Source organism: Macrotis lagotis, chromosome 7 (assembly GCF_037893015.1).
Source record: "Macrotis lagotis isolate mMagLag1 chromosome 7, bilby.v1.9.chrom.fasta, whole genome shotgun sequence".
NCBI lineage: Eukaryota > Metazoa > Chordata > Mammalia > Peramelemorphia > Peramelidae > Macrotis > Macrotis lagotis.
The window spans coordinates 60,170,371-60,185,905 of NC_133664.1; the positions used below are offsets into that span (position 1 = coordinate 60,170,371).

General features: G+C 37.9%; 1 long non-coding RNA gene across 1 annotated transcript in view; it reads right to left on the bottom strand.

Moving 5' to 3' along the window:
• Positions 1-5,755: 5,755 nt before the first annotated feature.
• The window catches only part of LOC141493687 (uncharacterized), a 67,441-nt gene continuing 57,661 nt past the window's right edge, over positions 5,756-15,535 (bottom strand). The window contains exon 3 of the long non-coding RNA XR_012470289.1: positions 5,756-6,005. This is a non-coding gene — a long non-coding RNA (uncharacterized LOC141493687). The remainder of the gene's footprint in view (positions 6,006-15,535) is intronic.

The window sequence follows — 15,535 nt, forward strand, 5'->3', positions numbered from 1 at the left end:
ATTTGAAAACTTTAAAACACTGTATTAAAGCTAGAAATTATTGTTATTAATTTGATGCAATCAGGCAAAGACCTGGCTGATCCACCCTAATTATGGCTGTCTGAATCATAAGGACACAACCATTCACCTTCTTAATCAGAAAAGGCACAACTCTAGCACAAAAGATGGTCCCATTGGGAAGTCCCTGAACAGCTAAAGTCCTAGTAAGATAACCTGTTGTTCATCAAGGTGATTATCCTGCTATATGTCCTCAGTTTTGCTCTTGACCATGACTGCTGAACATTAACTGTATCTGCTCAGTATCCAACTTCTACAGGTTTGCTCTTTCCTCCTCTGTTCTTGGCATCAGTCCCAAAATGGGACCCATAAAACCTCATCTAAGTCGGGGGTTCTAACATTTTTGGCAATCGGTATGATTCCTGTAGCTTTTCTCAGAATCGTCTTCTTTTAAGAGTTCATAATCAAAGGAATTGCTTTATTTCAGTTAGAAATAAGTGAAAATAAAAACATAATGTATTTTTTCCATTCAAGCTCAGAGATCTCCTTAAATTTATCCATGGCCCCAGTCCCTACAACCCAAGATAAGAACCCTTTGTCTAGATCAGTCAGAATGAACACAAATCGGACTTAAGAGGATACCAGTAATATGCTAGGGGATCATTTTGGAAATATCCTTGCCTCCAAACTTGTTGGCTTAGCTAAATTGGGCATCATAGGTAGAGTGTACTTTCTATGGCCATCTTTTATGAAACTAGCAGAAATGTAGTAGTCTCTAGTTCCTATGACTGCCCAGTCAGTTTCCTTTTAGCCCCATGCTTCATAAATCACTCAATTTGATGACGTGTCAAGCACTAGGTATAAATGTAGTTCAAGATAGGATTGTTTGTTCTAAATGTTTAAAGTAGAAGGTAAAATTGAAGGATTTTGTGGAATTAGAGAAGTCTATTCAGTTAGAGTTCCAAGTCTAATGACCTCTTCTAAGAAGTTCTAGTAGCTATGTCATGGGATCACCTCACTGGGTTCTATTAATGCAATAAGTCAATAATTGCAGACAGATCTCGGAGATTTGTAAGGCTTTATAAAACACTGTGCTTTCATACAGTTTTGCTTAGAATCTTAAGGATCAGTCAATCCCATGGAAGTACTAGGAGGTTGGGAAGGTCTCAAGAGACCAAGCAGGAAAGAGAACATCTGTGAGGGTCTGATTTTTCCTTCAATTCAGCAAAGGATAATTAACCAAAGGAACCTCTGGCATCCATAAAATAAAGAATTTAAAGACAATACTTGCCTGACAGGAGAGTGCTTGCAGACTATCTCTCTAGAAAGTTTTACACAGCAAAGTGAGTCAGATAAAATCCAACTTGCCAGGAAACTGGGTAAATGAGGTTGTCCTGCATTTCAAAAGTAACCCTTAGAGGCCACTAGGTAGTACAGTGAATAGAGCACCAGCCCTGGAGCCAGGAGTACCTGAGTTCAAATTTGACTTCAGACACACCTAGCTGTGTGGTCTTGGGCAAGCCACTTAACCCCATTTGCCTTGCAAAAAAAAAAAAAGTAACCCTTACACTGAAGAAAGAAATCAGCTGGAAGTCTTGAAGTCATATGATTCTGAAGACCACTGGGGTTGTCACTGGTTAGGACTAGCTGAATTTGAGAGGGTAGAAATTGGCATGAAGATCTAAAAGCATTACCTGAATAGATTCACTGAAGTCAAAACTCTGAAGGCCAGGGAAAGTAGGGAATGGAAAGGTAGAAAGCTAAAGGGTCAGAAATTCATGAAGAATTATGGCCAATCCAAAAATAAAGATAGAGCAAAGACAAAATTTGAGCTAATTTTTTTTAGCTTTTTGCAAGGCAAATAATTTGAATTCAAGTCTTCTGAGTTGATTTAAAGGTCATTTTTTTATTTGAACAAAATTTCCTCTATCTATGCTATTGTGATATATATATATTGGCCATTTAACTTCTCAATGTTCTAGTCTAGGTATGCTCTGAACCAATACAGCTTGACATCGTTTCTACCTGGACTTGAAATCAGAAAGATCCCAGTTCAAATCCAGTCTCAGATAGTAGCCATGTCACCTTGAACAAGAAATTTAATGTCCATTTGCCTCGGTTTCCTCAAATATAAAATGGAGATAATAAAATGATCTACCTCTCAGAGTTTGTTGTAAGGATCAACTGAGATAATATTTTAAAGCAATTAGAAAATGTATGGACTCTTTATCAAAATAAGATAAAAATAGATACAGGATTTAGACATATAAAATATTATAAGCAAACTAGAAGATCAAGGAGTAGTCAGATCTATGGAAAAGGAAGCAGTTTATGACCAAGTAAGAGATGGAGAACATCATTAAAAACAAACTAGAGGGGCGGCTAGGTGGCGTAGTGAATAAAGTACCCACCAGCCTTGGAGTCAGGAGTACCTGAGTTCAAATACGGTCTCAGATATTTAATAATTACCTAGCTGTGTGGCCTTGGGCAAGCCACTTAACCCTATCTGCCTTGCAAAAACCTAAAAAAAAACTAGATAATTTTGATTCCATTAAATTAAAAAAGCTTTTGTACAGACAAAACCACTGTAACAAGAGCAAAAGAAATGTAGTAAATTGGAAAACAATTTTTATGACTAGTATTTCTGACAAAGGACTCATTTCTAAAATATACAGAAAACTGAGTCAAATTTTCAAAAAGAAAAGCCATTTCCCAATTGACAAATGGTCAAAGGATATGCAAAGGCAATGTACAGATGAGGAAATCAAAGCAATCCATAGTCATATGAAAAATTGCTCTAAAGCATTACTTATTAGAGAAATGCAAATTAAAGTATCTCTGAGGTACCACCTCACACCTCTCAGACTGGCCAATATGACCAGAAAGGGCAATGATCAAGGTTGGAAGGGATGTGGGAAATCTAGTACACTAATACATTGTTGGTGGAGCTGTGAACTCATCCAACCTTTCTAGAGAGCAAGTTGGAATTACACCTAAGGGCAACAAAAATGTGAATACCCTTTGATCCAGAAATACAACTACTGGGTCTATACCCTGAAGAGATTATGAAAAAGGTTAAAGCATCACTTATACCAAAATATTCATAGCAGTCCTGTTTGTAGTGGCAAAATATTGGAAATTAAGCAAATGTCCTTCAATTGGGGAAATGGCTTAGCAAATTGTGGTATATGTATGTGATGGAACACTATTGTTCTATTAGAAACCAGGAGGGATGGGAACTCAGGGAAGCCTGAACTGATGCTGAGTGAGATGAGCAGAAGCAGAAAACATTGTGCACCCTAACAGCAACATGGGGGCGATGATCAACTTTGATGGACTTGCTCATTCCATCAGTGCAACAATCAAGGACAATTTTGGGCTGTCTGCAATGGAGAATACCATCTGTATCCAGAGAAATAATTGTGGAGTTTGAACAAAGACCAAAGATTATTACTTTTAATTTAAAAGAAAACTGTTATCTTATTATGTAATTTTTCTATCTCTTATACTTTACTTTTCTTCCTTAAAGAAATGATTTCCCTCCCATCATATTCAACTTAGATCAATGTATACCATGGAAACAATGTAAAAACCAACAGGCTGCCTTCTATGGAGGGAAGCAAGATTGGGGGAAAATTACAAAACCCAAAATAAATAAAATCTTTCTAAAAAATTATAAAAGAAAAGAAAAGTGCATGGCACATGAGAATGAATTGGATTTAAGGCAAAGTCATCAGTAAAATCATCAGCTTCACTCTATCCCAGAGTCACTGGAATCTAGTGGGAAGACATAGGTCAAAATGACTGAGGAGGCCATCCCCAACCTGAAGTCAATTAGAAAAATGTGTCTAAATGTGTATGTATGTATGTATGTGTATGTGTGTATATATATATATATATATGCACATATATATATATAGTATTATAAGGGAATTCAACCATTTGAAAAGATAGTTATGAAAATATTTTAAAATCCAGGTTCACAGACCCCAGATTAAGAAACCCTGCCCTAGGGAGTTGCCTAAATCAATAAGAGATTAAGTGACTTGCCCTGGGTCGAACACTCAGTTACCCAGGTCTTCCAGGGTCAAAAGCTGGCTCTCTTCCCCACTAATCCATTAACATGCAAAGAGGTATAATTAATTAGGTACTGGTAGCAGTTCTGTTGACACGAATATTTATTTGATTACCAAGTCACTATTATGTGTTCAATTGTAAAATATCTTGAGGCTGAATGTTGACAACTAAGAGATTTAAAATATGTGGATAAACATTCAATAATAATTCTCATTCTGTAGCATTTTTCAAAGCAGTTTTCTCACAACAGCCCTGATAGACAGGTGGAACAAATGTGTTATTCAGAGAAAAGAAACAGTCTGACCATAGCATCCCAGATGATCAGCCACAGAATTTGAACTGAGGTTTTCTGATTTCGGGGTCAATGTTCTGCTTACCTCTCCTCTTCCATCCAAGACCTTCCCACAAACACTGTCTGTGAAATACCACTGTCAGGAAGTAATGACTTAAAGTAGATGTCATCTTGTTTTACAGCATTATCAGATCATAGATTTGGAGTGGGAAAGAATAACAGAAGTCCAACCTCCTCAAATTGCACATAAATTGAGAGGTTTGTACATGGTCAGCTGTTAATAGCAGAGCTAGGATTTAAATCCAGGTCAATTAATTACAACTTTCATCCAGGTGACTATTTAGGGTTGCCCAAAGCAGCTCACTCATTCTACCTCTAGTCCTTAATCTGAGTACACCCAGAGAGTCTCCTTTGGTACAATAGGAAGCCTGATACTATATCTGAGTACAAAGAATGGTCTCCAGAAACCAGCGACAGCTGCCTCCAGAGAGGCATTAAAAAAGAATTGAGTAGTTCTTCAATCCCATAACGGACTCACAAGATTCAGAATTAAGGCTCACAAAGGCAAAAAAGTCCCTTTTCCTCTCCTACCCTGCCCCCACCTCACACCCCTTTCCTTCATAATCATGCATTTTACATCAGGAAAATTAGAGGGCTAATGGGGAGAAGCACCAGTAATGTTTCCTTGCGCCTCCTCCCTTTAAATGCACCTGTTAATCATGCCCCAGCTGGTAGGAAAGCACAGCTATGCCTCCCAGAAACCTTTCCTCACCTCTCCCCCTCCCTTGGCACCATTCCTCGCCCTTCTATTGCTAGGTTCTGACCCATTCTCCTGCCAGGCTTTGGTTGCCCTGCATACAGGCAGCAAGATGGCTGTGAGCTGACAACTCCTTTCAGGGCCACTTAGAAGAGTTGTAGTCCAAGGGAAAGAGGCTGCATCCCAGGATATGTGTGTTCAATGAAATGGTATGGATGTTTTTGTGAGGGATCATGGTGACCGTGCCCAATTCAAATCTCAAGGATACCAATCTGTCAGCAAGCCTTTATTAGGCATTTACTCTGTTTCCAATGTTAGGGGTTACAAACAGACTTTAACATTTCCTCCTCGCTCAAATCCAATTCACATGAATATCATTATATCACCTCTCAAATGCCATTATCGTCTTCAAGAACAAAGGACAATCAACATCATCGCATCAACATTCCCCTCAAAAAAAATGAAAACGATTTCAGCCATAAAGTTTAAGTGATCATTTTTTTAATAAACTAGAACTAAAATGGTTCTTGGGCATCACCTAGCCCAAGTCCCTCTTTTTATAGCTGAGATAAATAAGGAAGGTTCTATGTTCAATTGATAGCAAAATTGGGACTTGAACCCAGATCCTCTCCTCAGAAAGAGGCTGCTCTTGTCACAATACCATACATTTCCACCTGGACTAGATGTAATGAGTTTGGCTGTATAAAGGTAACAGTCATGTTCACCTGCTCAAGTAGACAGAACAGACACTCAGCTCTTATGAACGTCCTGGGCTTCTGCAGGAGTCTTGCAAATGGTTTGGTAGTTGTGCAAAGTGCCATGGCTTCATTACATTACTCCCAGTTCTGTCTTGGTTTTCCCAGTTTTTGTTTTCCACTCTGTCTGGAAATGAGAAGCACAAGCCACTGTATTCAAACAAACAGGATTGTTTCATACTTTTCTAATTTTTCACCATTTCCCCTTCCTTCCCTCCCCTCTACTATTATTCCCACAGACTATTGTAACAACTTTAGAATTGAGGTTCCTGCCTCCAGTTTCTCCTCCTTCCAGTTCATTCTCCCAAAGTAACCAGAAGGATTGTCCTAAAAGCTCAGGTCGAATCATATTACCCTCATGATCAAAAAGTTCCAATGGTTCCTTCCTATTGTCTCAAGGCTAAAATACAAACCCCTCTTTGGCACTGAAAGCTGCCCTTCACTGTCTGGAACTTTCCAGGGTGATTACAGATTACTTCTCTTCACTCACACTACATTCCTGACAAACTGTCCTGAAGTTTGTTCCTGACTTCTAGTCCCCCTAAATATAACACTTCAATATCTGTGTCTGAATAGGCTGTCTCTTGTGCCTCGAAAGCACTGTCCTCACCATCAGTCTCTAGAATCTCTAACTCCAGAAAGAAAAGGGAGGGAGAGGGGAAAGGAAAGGAGGGAGGAAGAAAAGAGGAACGGAGAGAGGAAGGAAGGGGAAAAGGAGAGAAAAAAGAAGAGGAGAAAGGAAGGAAGAGAGGAAGGGAGGGAGAAAAAAGAAGGAGGAAGGAAAGAAGGAAGGAAGGAAGGAAGGAAGGAAGGAAGGAAGGAAGGAAGGAAGGAAGGAAGGAAGGAAGGAAGGAAGGAAGGAAGGGAGGGAGGGAGGGAGGGAGGGAGGGAGGGAGGGAGGGAAGGAGAAGGGAAGGGAGGATCCTCCTAAATAAGACTTTTCCTGACCAGTCCTCCCCCTGGGCCTCCTGGGAATTGCTTTCTATTTACACTGTGTGGATTTTGTACTTTATCTGTACATTTTTTTTAATGTTTGGCTATCCACACAGGAAAAAAAAAACAAATAGATGAAGAATATTGTCATCCAACTAATGGGTGGCTGAAGGGACAAACTATTAAACTGCCAGTAAGTATCCTTAGATATATGTATTAAATGGACAATGATGTGAGCCCCAAATTACCCTGGAAGAAGACAAACTGGATTGCCTTTGAAAAGCTGCAAAATGGGAAAAGATTCATATGTCCAAAAAAATATTTATAGCAGTTTTTTTGGTAATGACAAAGAATTAGAAATTGAGGAAATGCCCATCAATTGGGGAATGGCTAAACAATTTATGGTATATGAATGTTATTGAGTACTATTGTTCCATAAAAAATCATGAGCAGCTGTACTTTAAAAAAAAGCATGGAAAGACTTGCATGAACTGATGCTGTGAAGGGAGCAGAACCAGGAGAACATTATACACAATAACAGTAACATTATGAGATGATTCACTGTGATAGATGTTCCTATCAGTAATTCAGTGATCAAGCATAATCCTGACAAATCTGTTAAGGAAAATGCCATCTACATCCACAAAGAAAAAGAAAAAAAAGTATGAAGTGTGAATGCAAAACAAAGCCTGCTGTGTTCACTTTTTTAAATTTCTTACAAATTTTTCCTTCTTTCTTGTGGTTTTTTTCCCCCTTAGTTCTAAGTCCTCTTTCACAACAGGACAGATATGGAAATATGTTAAACACACTTGTACATGTACATCCTATACCATATTGTTCCCTGCCATGGGGAGAGTGGAAGAAGGAAGGGTGATAGAAAAATGTGGAACTCCAAACTTGCAAACGGGATGAGTATTGAAAAAAAAATTTGCAGGTAATTAAGGGGAAAAAATAAAAAAAAATCTGGTACATTGATGTATTGTTGGTGGAGTTGTGAATTCATTCAAGCTTTCTGGAGAGCAATTTGGAATTATGCCCAAAGGGCAACAAACATGTGCATACCCTTTGACAGCAACACCACTACTGGGTCTATACCCTGAAGAGATCATGAAAAGAGTAAAAATATCACCTGTACAAAAATATTCATAGCAGCTCTATTTGTGGTGGCAAAGAATTGAAAATCAAGGGGATGTCCATCAATTGGGGAATGGTTGAACAAATTGTGGTAAGTGCGTGTTACAGAATAACTATTGTTGCTATTAGAACCAGGAAGGATGAGATTTCAGAGAAGCCTGGAAAGACTTGCCTGAACCAATGCTGAGGGAGATGAGCAGACCCAGAAGAACAATGTATACCCTAACAGGGGTATAATGGGGATGATGATCAACCTTAATGGACTTGTTCATTCCATCAATGCAATAATCAGGGACAATTTTAGGGGATCTGTGATAGAGAATACCATCTGTATCCAGAGAAAGAATTGTGGAGTTTAAACAAGAGTAAAGTTTATTTCCTTTGATTTTTTTTAAAAAGTTATCTTATATACTACATAATTTTGCTGTCTCTAATATTTTATTTTTTCCCCAAGGGTATGTTTTTTTTTCTCTCAACACATTCAAATTTTGATCATTTCATAGCATGGAAATAATGTAAAGATTATTGGATTACCTTCTGTGAGGGGAAAGGGGAGGGGAAGAAAGGGAGGGTGGGAGAGGAAAGTGTAAAAATGCAAAGCCTTACCCAAAAATGATAGGAAGAAACTACTGTTGTATATTTGGAAAACAAATAAAATATTTATATAATTTTTAAAATGCCAGTTTTGTTGTTTAACTGAGTAATGGAAGAAATAAGCCTTTATTAAACATCAACAATGGACCAAGCAGGAGGCAGCTAAAGGTCTCAGTGGTAAGAGCACTAAGCTTGCAAAAAAAGATCTGAGTTCAAATCCAACCTCAGATTCTTATTAGCTGCCAAGTGTCTTAACCTCTCTTTGCTTTAATGCTCTAAAGAAGGACATGGTAAAACAACATCTTTGCCAAGAGGATCCTTCCTTCCTCCCTTTCTTTCTCCTTTCCTCCCTCCCTCCCTCCCTCCCTCCCTCCCCTCCTTCCTTTCTTCCTTCCTACCATCCACTTCAAAATCAGCTGCCTCTGAAACACTAGAATCCTTAAAGAACTAAAATTGAGGCTCACCCAGAGGTCAGTGGTAAAGCAAATGGTAGGCACAAACTGGCTACAGCACAGTGCAATGTTCTGAGAAGGCAGAATTTGAATGTACAAGACTAAGAAAGTGGTGCATTTGGGTTATTAGTCACTAGCCAAAGCCCCAGTGGTATCCAAAGGAAATGTAAATTTGATAAAAGAGACTCTGTGTTGCTACTTTTACTGTCACCTTCATGCAAATGGCTCTTTCGACATCAATGAAAGGATACAGTCAGGGAAAAAAGGAGGGGGGGGGAAGATTCAATCTGCCACTGGCATCTTTCTTTATAAACCCTACAAGTGGGAAAAGACATTTTCATATAGTTATTAAAGCCCAAAGGGATGGCAGAAGAAGTATGAGAAGAGGTATGACTAGGCTATTAATCAAAGGACTAATGCTATCTTTTGCCATGGAAAATGCCAGGGATAACATTGGCATTCAAGAAGTGTTGATTAACAATCACCATCCAATTAACAAATACCATTAAGGGGCAGCTAGGTGGCATAGTGGATAAAGCACAGGCCTTGGAGTCAGGAGTACCTGGGTTCAAATCCAGTCTCAGACTCTTAATAATTACCTAGCTGTCTGGCCTTGGGCAAGTCACTTAACCCCATTTGTCTTGCAAAAACCTAAAAATAAAATATACTATTGGCCTATATTGATAAACAGCTAGATCTTGATTATTGTGAATAATGAAAGTGTCCAAATGTATTTGAATTCTAACTATTTGAAGTTTTAACCATGTAAGATTAGGTTATCGGCTCTAGTTCAATGAAAATTAAGTAGTGGTAATTCAAATAATGCAGTTACTTTGGGAGATTCATTATTCCCGCAAAATGGGACCTGGTTGTATATAAAAATAATATAGTGTCCTTTACTGTTTCTTCATCCATGGCATGCCTATTGAGAATGGGAACCTCATCCCAACCAATCTCTCCTCTGGACTCTCTCCTCTTTTACCTCTATACTCTCTGACTTGATGAACTATTTCAGTTTCCACAGGTTCCATTATCTTCTCTTTGCAGATGATTCCTAGATCCATATATAAAGCCCCAGTCTCTCCACTAAATTTCATTCCTGCATTACCAACTACCTTTTGGACTACTGGAATGGCTGTCCCATAGGAATCTCAAACTCAGCAATTTTGAAAAATAGAACTCAATATCTTTCCTCCACAAATCCTCCCTTTTTCTAAACTTTCCTATTTCTGTTGAGGGCATCTCAATTATATATATATATACATATATATATATATGTATATATATATACATATACATATACATATACATATACATATACATATACATATATATTAAACACTATATCTAAGACATTAAAGATAGAAATAAAGGTTAAAAAATTGCAGTTCTTGCCCTCAAAAAAAGCTTCCTTTTCCCAAAGGGCAGTCAACATGCAAATAATTATATATGAACAAAATAGACACAGAGTATATATATGGAACATAAATCTTAGAAAGAAGCCACTAGGTATGGAATGGTGGAATTTGAGGGGAACAGCAAAACCATCTCACTGAAGAAAGGATTTGAACTGAATCCTATAAGAGGTGAGTGAAACCAGGAGGTGATGTTGAGGGAAAAAGAGCATTCTAGTTATCACCATTATCCCAGACTAACAATTTCTATATCATTCTTGCCTCCTCAATCTCACTCACCCCACATATCCAATGCATTGTCTAGTTTTTGTCCTTTCTTCCTTTACAGTATCTTTCATATATGTACCTTTCTCTCCATTCACATAGCCAATACACTAGTTCAACCCTACCCCTTCTCACCCGGACTATTGCAATAATAGTCTTCTATCTAGTCTCTCCCCTCTCCATTCCCTTCCCTTAGTTACTTTACTACAATGTAAGTTTGACTATTTCATTTACTTATACACACACACACAAACACATACACAAACAGACAAACACCTTTCAATGGTTCTCTATTCCTTTATGATCAAACACTCACTTCCTTCATTATTGAAGATCAAAATGATATCACTATATTAGCCGCAAGTTATAGTGTGTCCAACCCGCAGGTCTCAATAAATGCATTTTTTGTTTGTTTTGTACATTTAATTGTCTTTATTAATGGTTATAAATTTTATCATTAAAAATTGACCGAGTACCTATGACATGAACAAGAAAATTACAATATTCTAAAGACAGACTATTTATTTTAATGTCTTCTGATTTGGTAAGTAAACATTAAAACTGCAATGGATAGCAATTAATGGCAAGCCCCCAAATTTCCTATACTTATATTTTTTCCCATTTTAGGCTTGTGTATGCAAGTGTGGGAAGCAAATTGATGATAATAAGATAGTGTGTTGATATGAGAAAGAAAGATAGAAAAGGAATGCATCACATTTCTTTAGGTTTCACCTATTTTAAGCAATAGCAAAAAAAACCAATTTTTTAAATTATGAAAAATTCCTTCATTGTGTCCCCTTTAACTATACCACATATTTTCCCTTTGGGTAATTAGAACATTTTGAACCTTCTTACTATAGTTATCTCCTTCTACTTGCCCTTATTTTTTCTCTTTAAACTTTTTCTAAAGCATTTGGAAATTTTTTTCATACATAAGGATGCTTTTTAAAAGAAATCCTTGTATGATTTGTGGGATTATCATTATCATTATCATTCTTCCTCTTCCCCCTTCCTCCCCCCCCTCCATTTCCTTCCCATCAAATAAAAAAGCTACTAGTGATGGTACAGCTGCCAGAGAAACAAAAGACATCCCAATTGCTTCCCTGTTAGAATGGCTCACTGTTGCTAATAGCAAATAAAAAAAAATAGACAAGAAATCTTGTGGCTGTTACCTACTTGGTGGGAAAGTTCAGGGCACAAATAAGGTTCAAGATGACCTTCAGGAGAACACACCAGCCGCATTGCTGCCAAACCACACTCAAGAGGATAAAATCTATAATGACAGTTAAAAACAATTTCCCCCAGTAATACCCGCCACACCTGTCATAAACAGAAGCAATTGAGCTCAAGAGATAACTGGATCTTTGACTACTGGGTAGCAGTCATTACCAGTTCTAGCTTCCAGACTCACTGAAGTTTCTGGATGACAACAAATCTTTTATAAAGTCTGATTATTTTAATAGATATTTTCAACTCACTAGGAAGGAAAGCTGTTGCGAGCACAATCAGGAAGCAAAGCATTTGAACAATGGGGGTGTAAAGGAAGGAGAGCCAGGCTGGGAGTCTCTCCCTGATTTGGAGTTTGCCCTCAAGCAGTAGATTTTTTAAGGGGAACAAGATCAAGAACTTCTGGGCTACGATTCCAAAACTGGTCATACACTGTGGCTTCAAAGCTTATTGCCTTGATAGAAGGAGAAAACAAGAAAGCCAGATGTCAGCTTCTGCCAGAGTAAACCAAAAGACTGGATGATGATCTATACCACAAGGCTAGTGACAGCTGTATCTTTACTAACACCTTCTAACCCTTTCCCCAACTCACTCTGGAATGTCTGTATCAGAGGTTGCAAGACCCTCACAGCAGGAAGTTAAATTTGCCTAGATTTCAACGTTTACTCCACCACTAACAGATTTGGGGGTTAGGGGGATTTCCCCTTAAGTTGATGCCTTTTGTTTTTACATCACAGTCATTTCCAGATATGCCCTTCCTCCCTACCCCACCAACCTTCCCTTATGACAAATAAGTTAAGCAAAATCAACTGCCACAGAGGTGTCTGACAACATACCCAACATTTCACACTCACTCCTCCATCTTGCCCAACCAAAGAAGAGTGGTTCTACTATTCATCTATGAGAACTAACACATTAAAGTTTTGTCATCCCTGAAAAAGAAAGGAAGGATGCCACTGAATAGTTCAAGATTATTATGGCCAAGGTTGATCTCAAAGAAGAAATAGGAGAAAACAACCTTTCACTCTAAATCCCCTTATTTGCATAGGTGAGAGCCTGAAGAAATAGATTGTTATGTATAATGTCAGGCTTTCCAGATATGGTTTCTTTTTCTTATTTATTCTTTGCTGCAAAGGATGACTTTCTGTGAGAGAAAGAGGAAATGGGAAATGCGGTTGAGGTAAAAATATGATGTATAACTAATTTTTTAAAATGCTTCTTACAGGGGTGGCTAAGTAGCACAGTGGATAGAGCACCAGCCCTGGAGTCAGGAGTACCTGAGTTCAACTCTGTCCTCAGACACTTAATAATTGCCTAGCTGTGTGGCCTTGGGCAAGCCACTTAACCCCATTGCCTTGCAAAAAAAAAAAAAATACCAAAAAAATACTTATTACAGGGGCAACTGGGTGGTACAGAAAATAGAGCACTGGCTCTGGAATCAGAAAGACCTAAGCTCACATCCAGCCTCAGACACTTAATAATTGCCTAGCTGTGTGACCTTGGGCAAGTCACTTAATTCCATTGCCTTAAACAAGTTTTTTTTTAAATGCTTCTTACTTCACAGAAATATCCTGAGGCTCAACTATTGAATTCTGAGGAAATGTTTTGATTATCTTTTTTTAATTTATTCTTATTTTTTTTTAGGTTTTTTGCAAGGCAAATGGGGTTAAGTAGCTTGCCCAAGGCCACACAGCTAGGTAATTATTAAGTGTCTGAGATCGAATTTGAACTCAGGTCCTCCTGACTCCAGGGCAGGTGCCCTATCCACTGTGCCACCTAATTGCCCCTTTGATTATCTTTAATGAGATTTGCCATCTAAGTATTAATGGCATTTTTGTCAGGGTTCCCCAAACCAGTGGTGTCAAATTCAAATAATCAGGGACCTCTAATCTATACATAAGGATCCTTGCAGGTCACATATCAACTTAGTTTTAAAATGCAATGTTATCAATGTTTTATTGTCATTTTAATTATTTTGTTAAATATTTCCTATTTATATTTTAATCTGATTCAGGTTTCACTCCAGAGTGGGAGGCCCCACAAACTACATTTTGGACACTTCTCCCCCAAATCATTGACTATCAGTTACCTAGCACCTCTGACACAGTCATAGTTAAGTTTTAAAGAGCTCAGAAATGGAACTTTTATGACCTTATAATACAAAGTCCATTGCCTAGCCCTTTGGTAATTCTGGATCTTGATGTTCAAGTATTATTCAGTAAACAAAATTCTGTTCTGCTCTGCCTTCAAAGATGAGAATAGTAGAATGCACATTCATATTCCTCAGAGCTATCTTGCATTATCACAGAAAAACTACAGAATTATATAGTTTTGGAACTGGGAGGAGCCTTAGAGATTCTTCAATTCCTCATTTTATATGTAAAGAAATTTAAAAATATCCCCGCCACCCTAATTCAGCATCTCATCACCTCTAACCTGGACGAATTACACTGATCTCATTCATCAACCTTGCCTCATTTGACTTCTTGTACCAAAATTATTTTCTTAAAGTACAGGTCTACTACCCCTGCTCCTTCTTTAAACTCCATTGCCTATCCATTTCCTCCAGGATCAAATGTAAAATCATCTGTTATTTAAAGCCAAATACTATCTCACCTTTCTTCTATATTTTGTTATCTTTATTTATTATTAATTATTTTATTTTATAAACATTTATTATTATTTTATCTTTATTCTATGATTCTGTACTGGCCTGTAGTTTCTGTTTTTCACATCCCTCCATCTCTCCATTCTTGCACTGACTGTCCTTTCTTTCCTCACTCCCTGATGCAGGAGTCTTTTCCTGGACAGCCTTTCCCTTTCCATCTGAGACTGCCATCCCTTTAAGCTGTATATATCATGTTATGTAGTTAGTTGTTTATTGTCTCCTCCATGAAAACATTATCTCCTTGAGGGTAAAAACCATGTTTCTGCCTTTTTTATCATAAGGGCTTAAATGGTTGCTAATTTAAGGATTATTCAAGGTCACATAGATAATAAGTTATATGCTGAGATTTGAACCCAGGTGTTCTGACAAACAAAATCTACTCTCTTCACTTTATCAAAATTGCTACCAACTTATGGTCTTACCTCATTCTGATCTCCTTTTTTTCAAACCAATCACAAAAACAAACCCACTAAAAGCTTCAAGCCCTCTGTAATTTTATGTCTTATACAAAGCTGCAGAGTAGGGAAGGGAAAGGTACACTCCTTAAGTCTTGTCAACAGTTGTTTCCTCCCTAATTAAGGTAAAGATTTACCATATGAGGGAATTGAGGCAAACAGGGTTAAATGACTTGCCTAGAAAGCTGACACTAAGATCCTTTCACTCCCTCTTTCATTTTCTGTAGGCAGATGAGTTTCTAGCTCACAATGACTCTCTGATAAGGGATAAGGTAGAAATTAGGAATTTCATATTTCATATTTCAAAAATATCCCCTTCCCCATATTCACTCTATCACCCTAATTCAGCATCTCATCACCTCTAACCTGGACTAGTTACATTGACCTTCTCAATTGTCTCCCTTGCCTCATTTGTCATACTGTCAGGCTGAGTTGGTGAACACTCCTGAGTCCCTGGGTGTCCACATGTAAGGTTCCTTTGTGCCAATGGTCAATCCAAGTATTGCTCTGCCCTC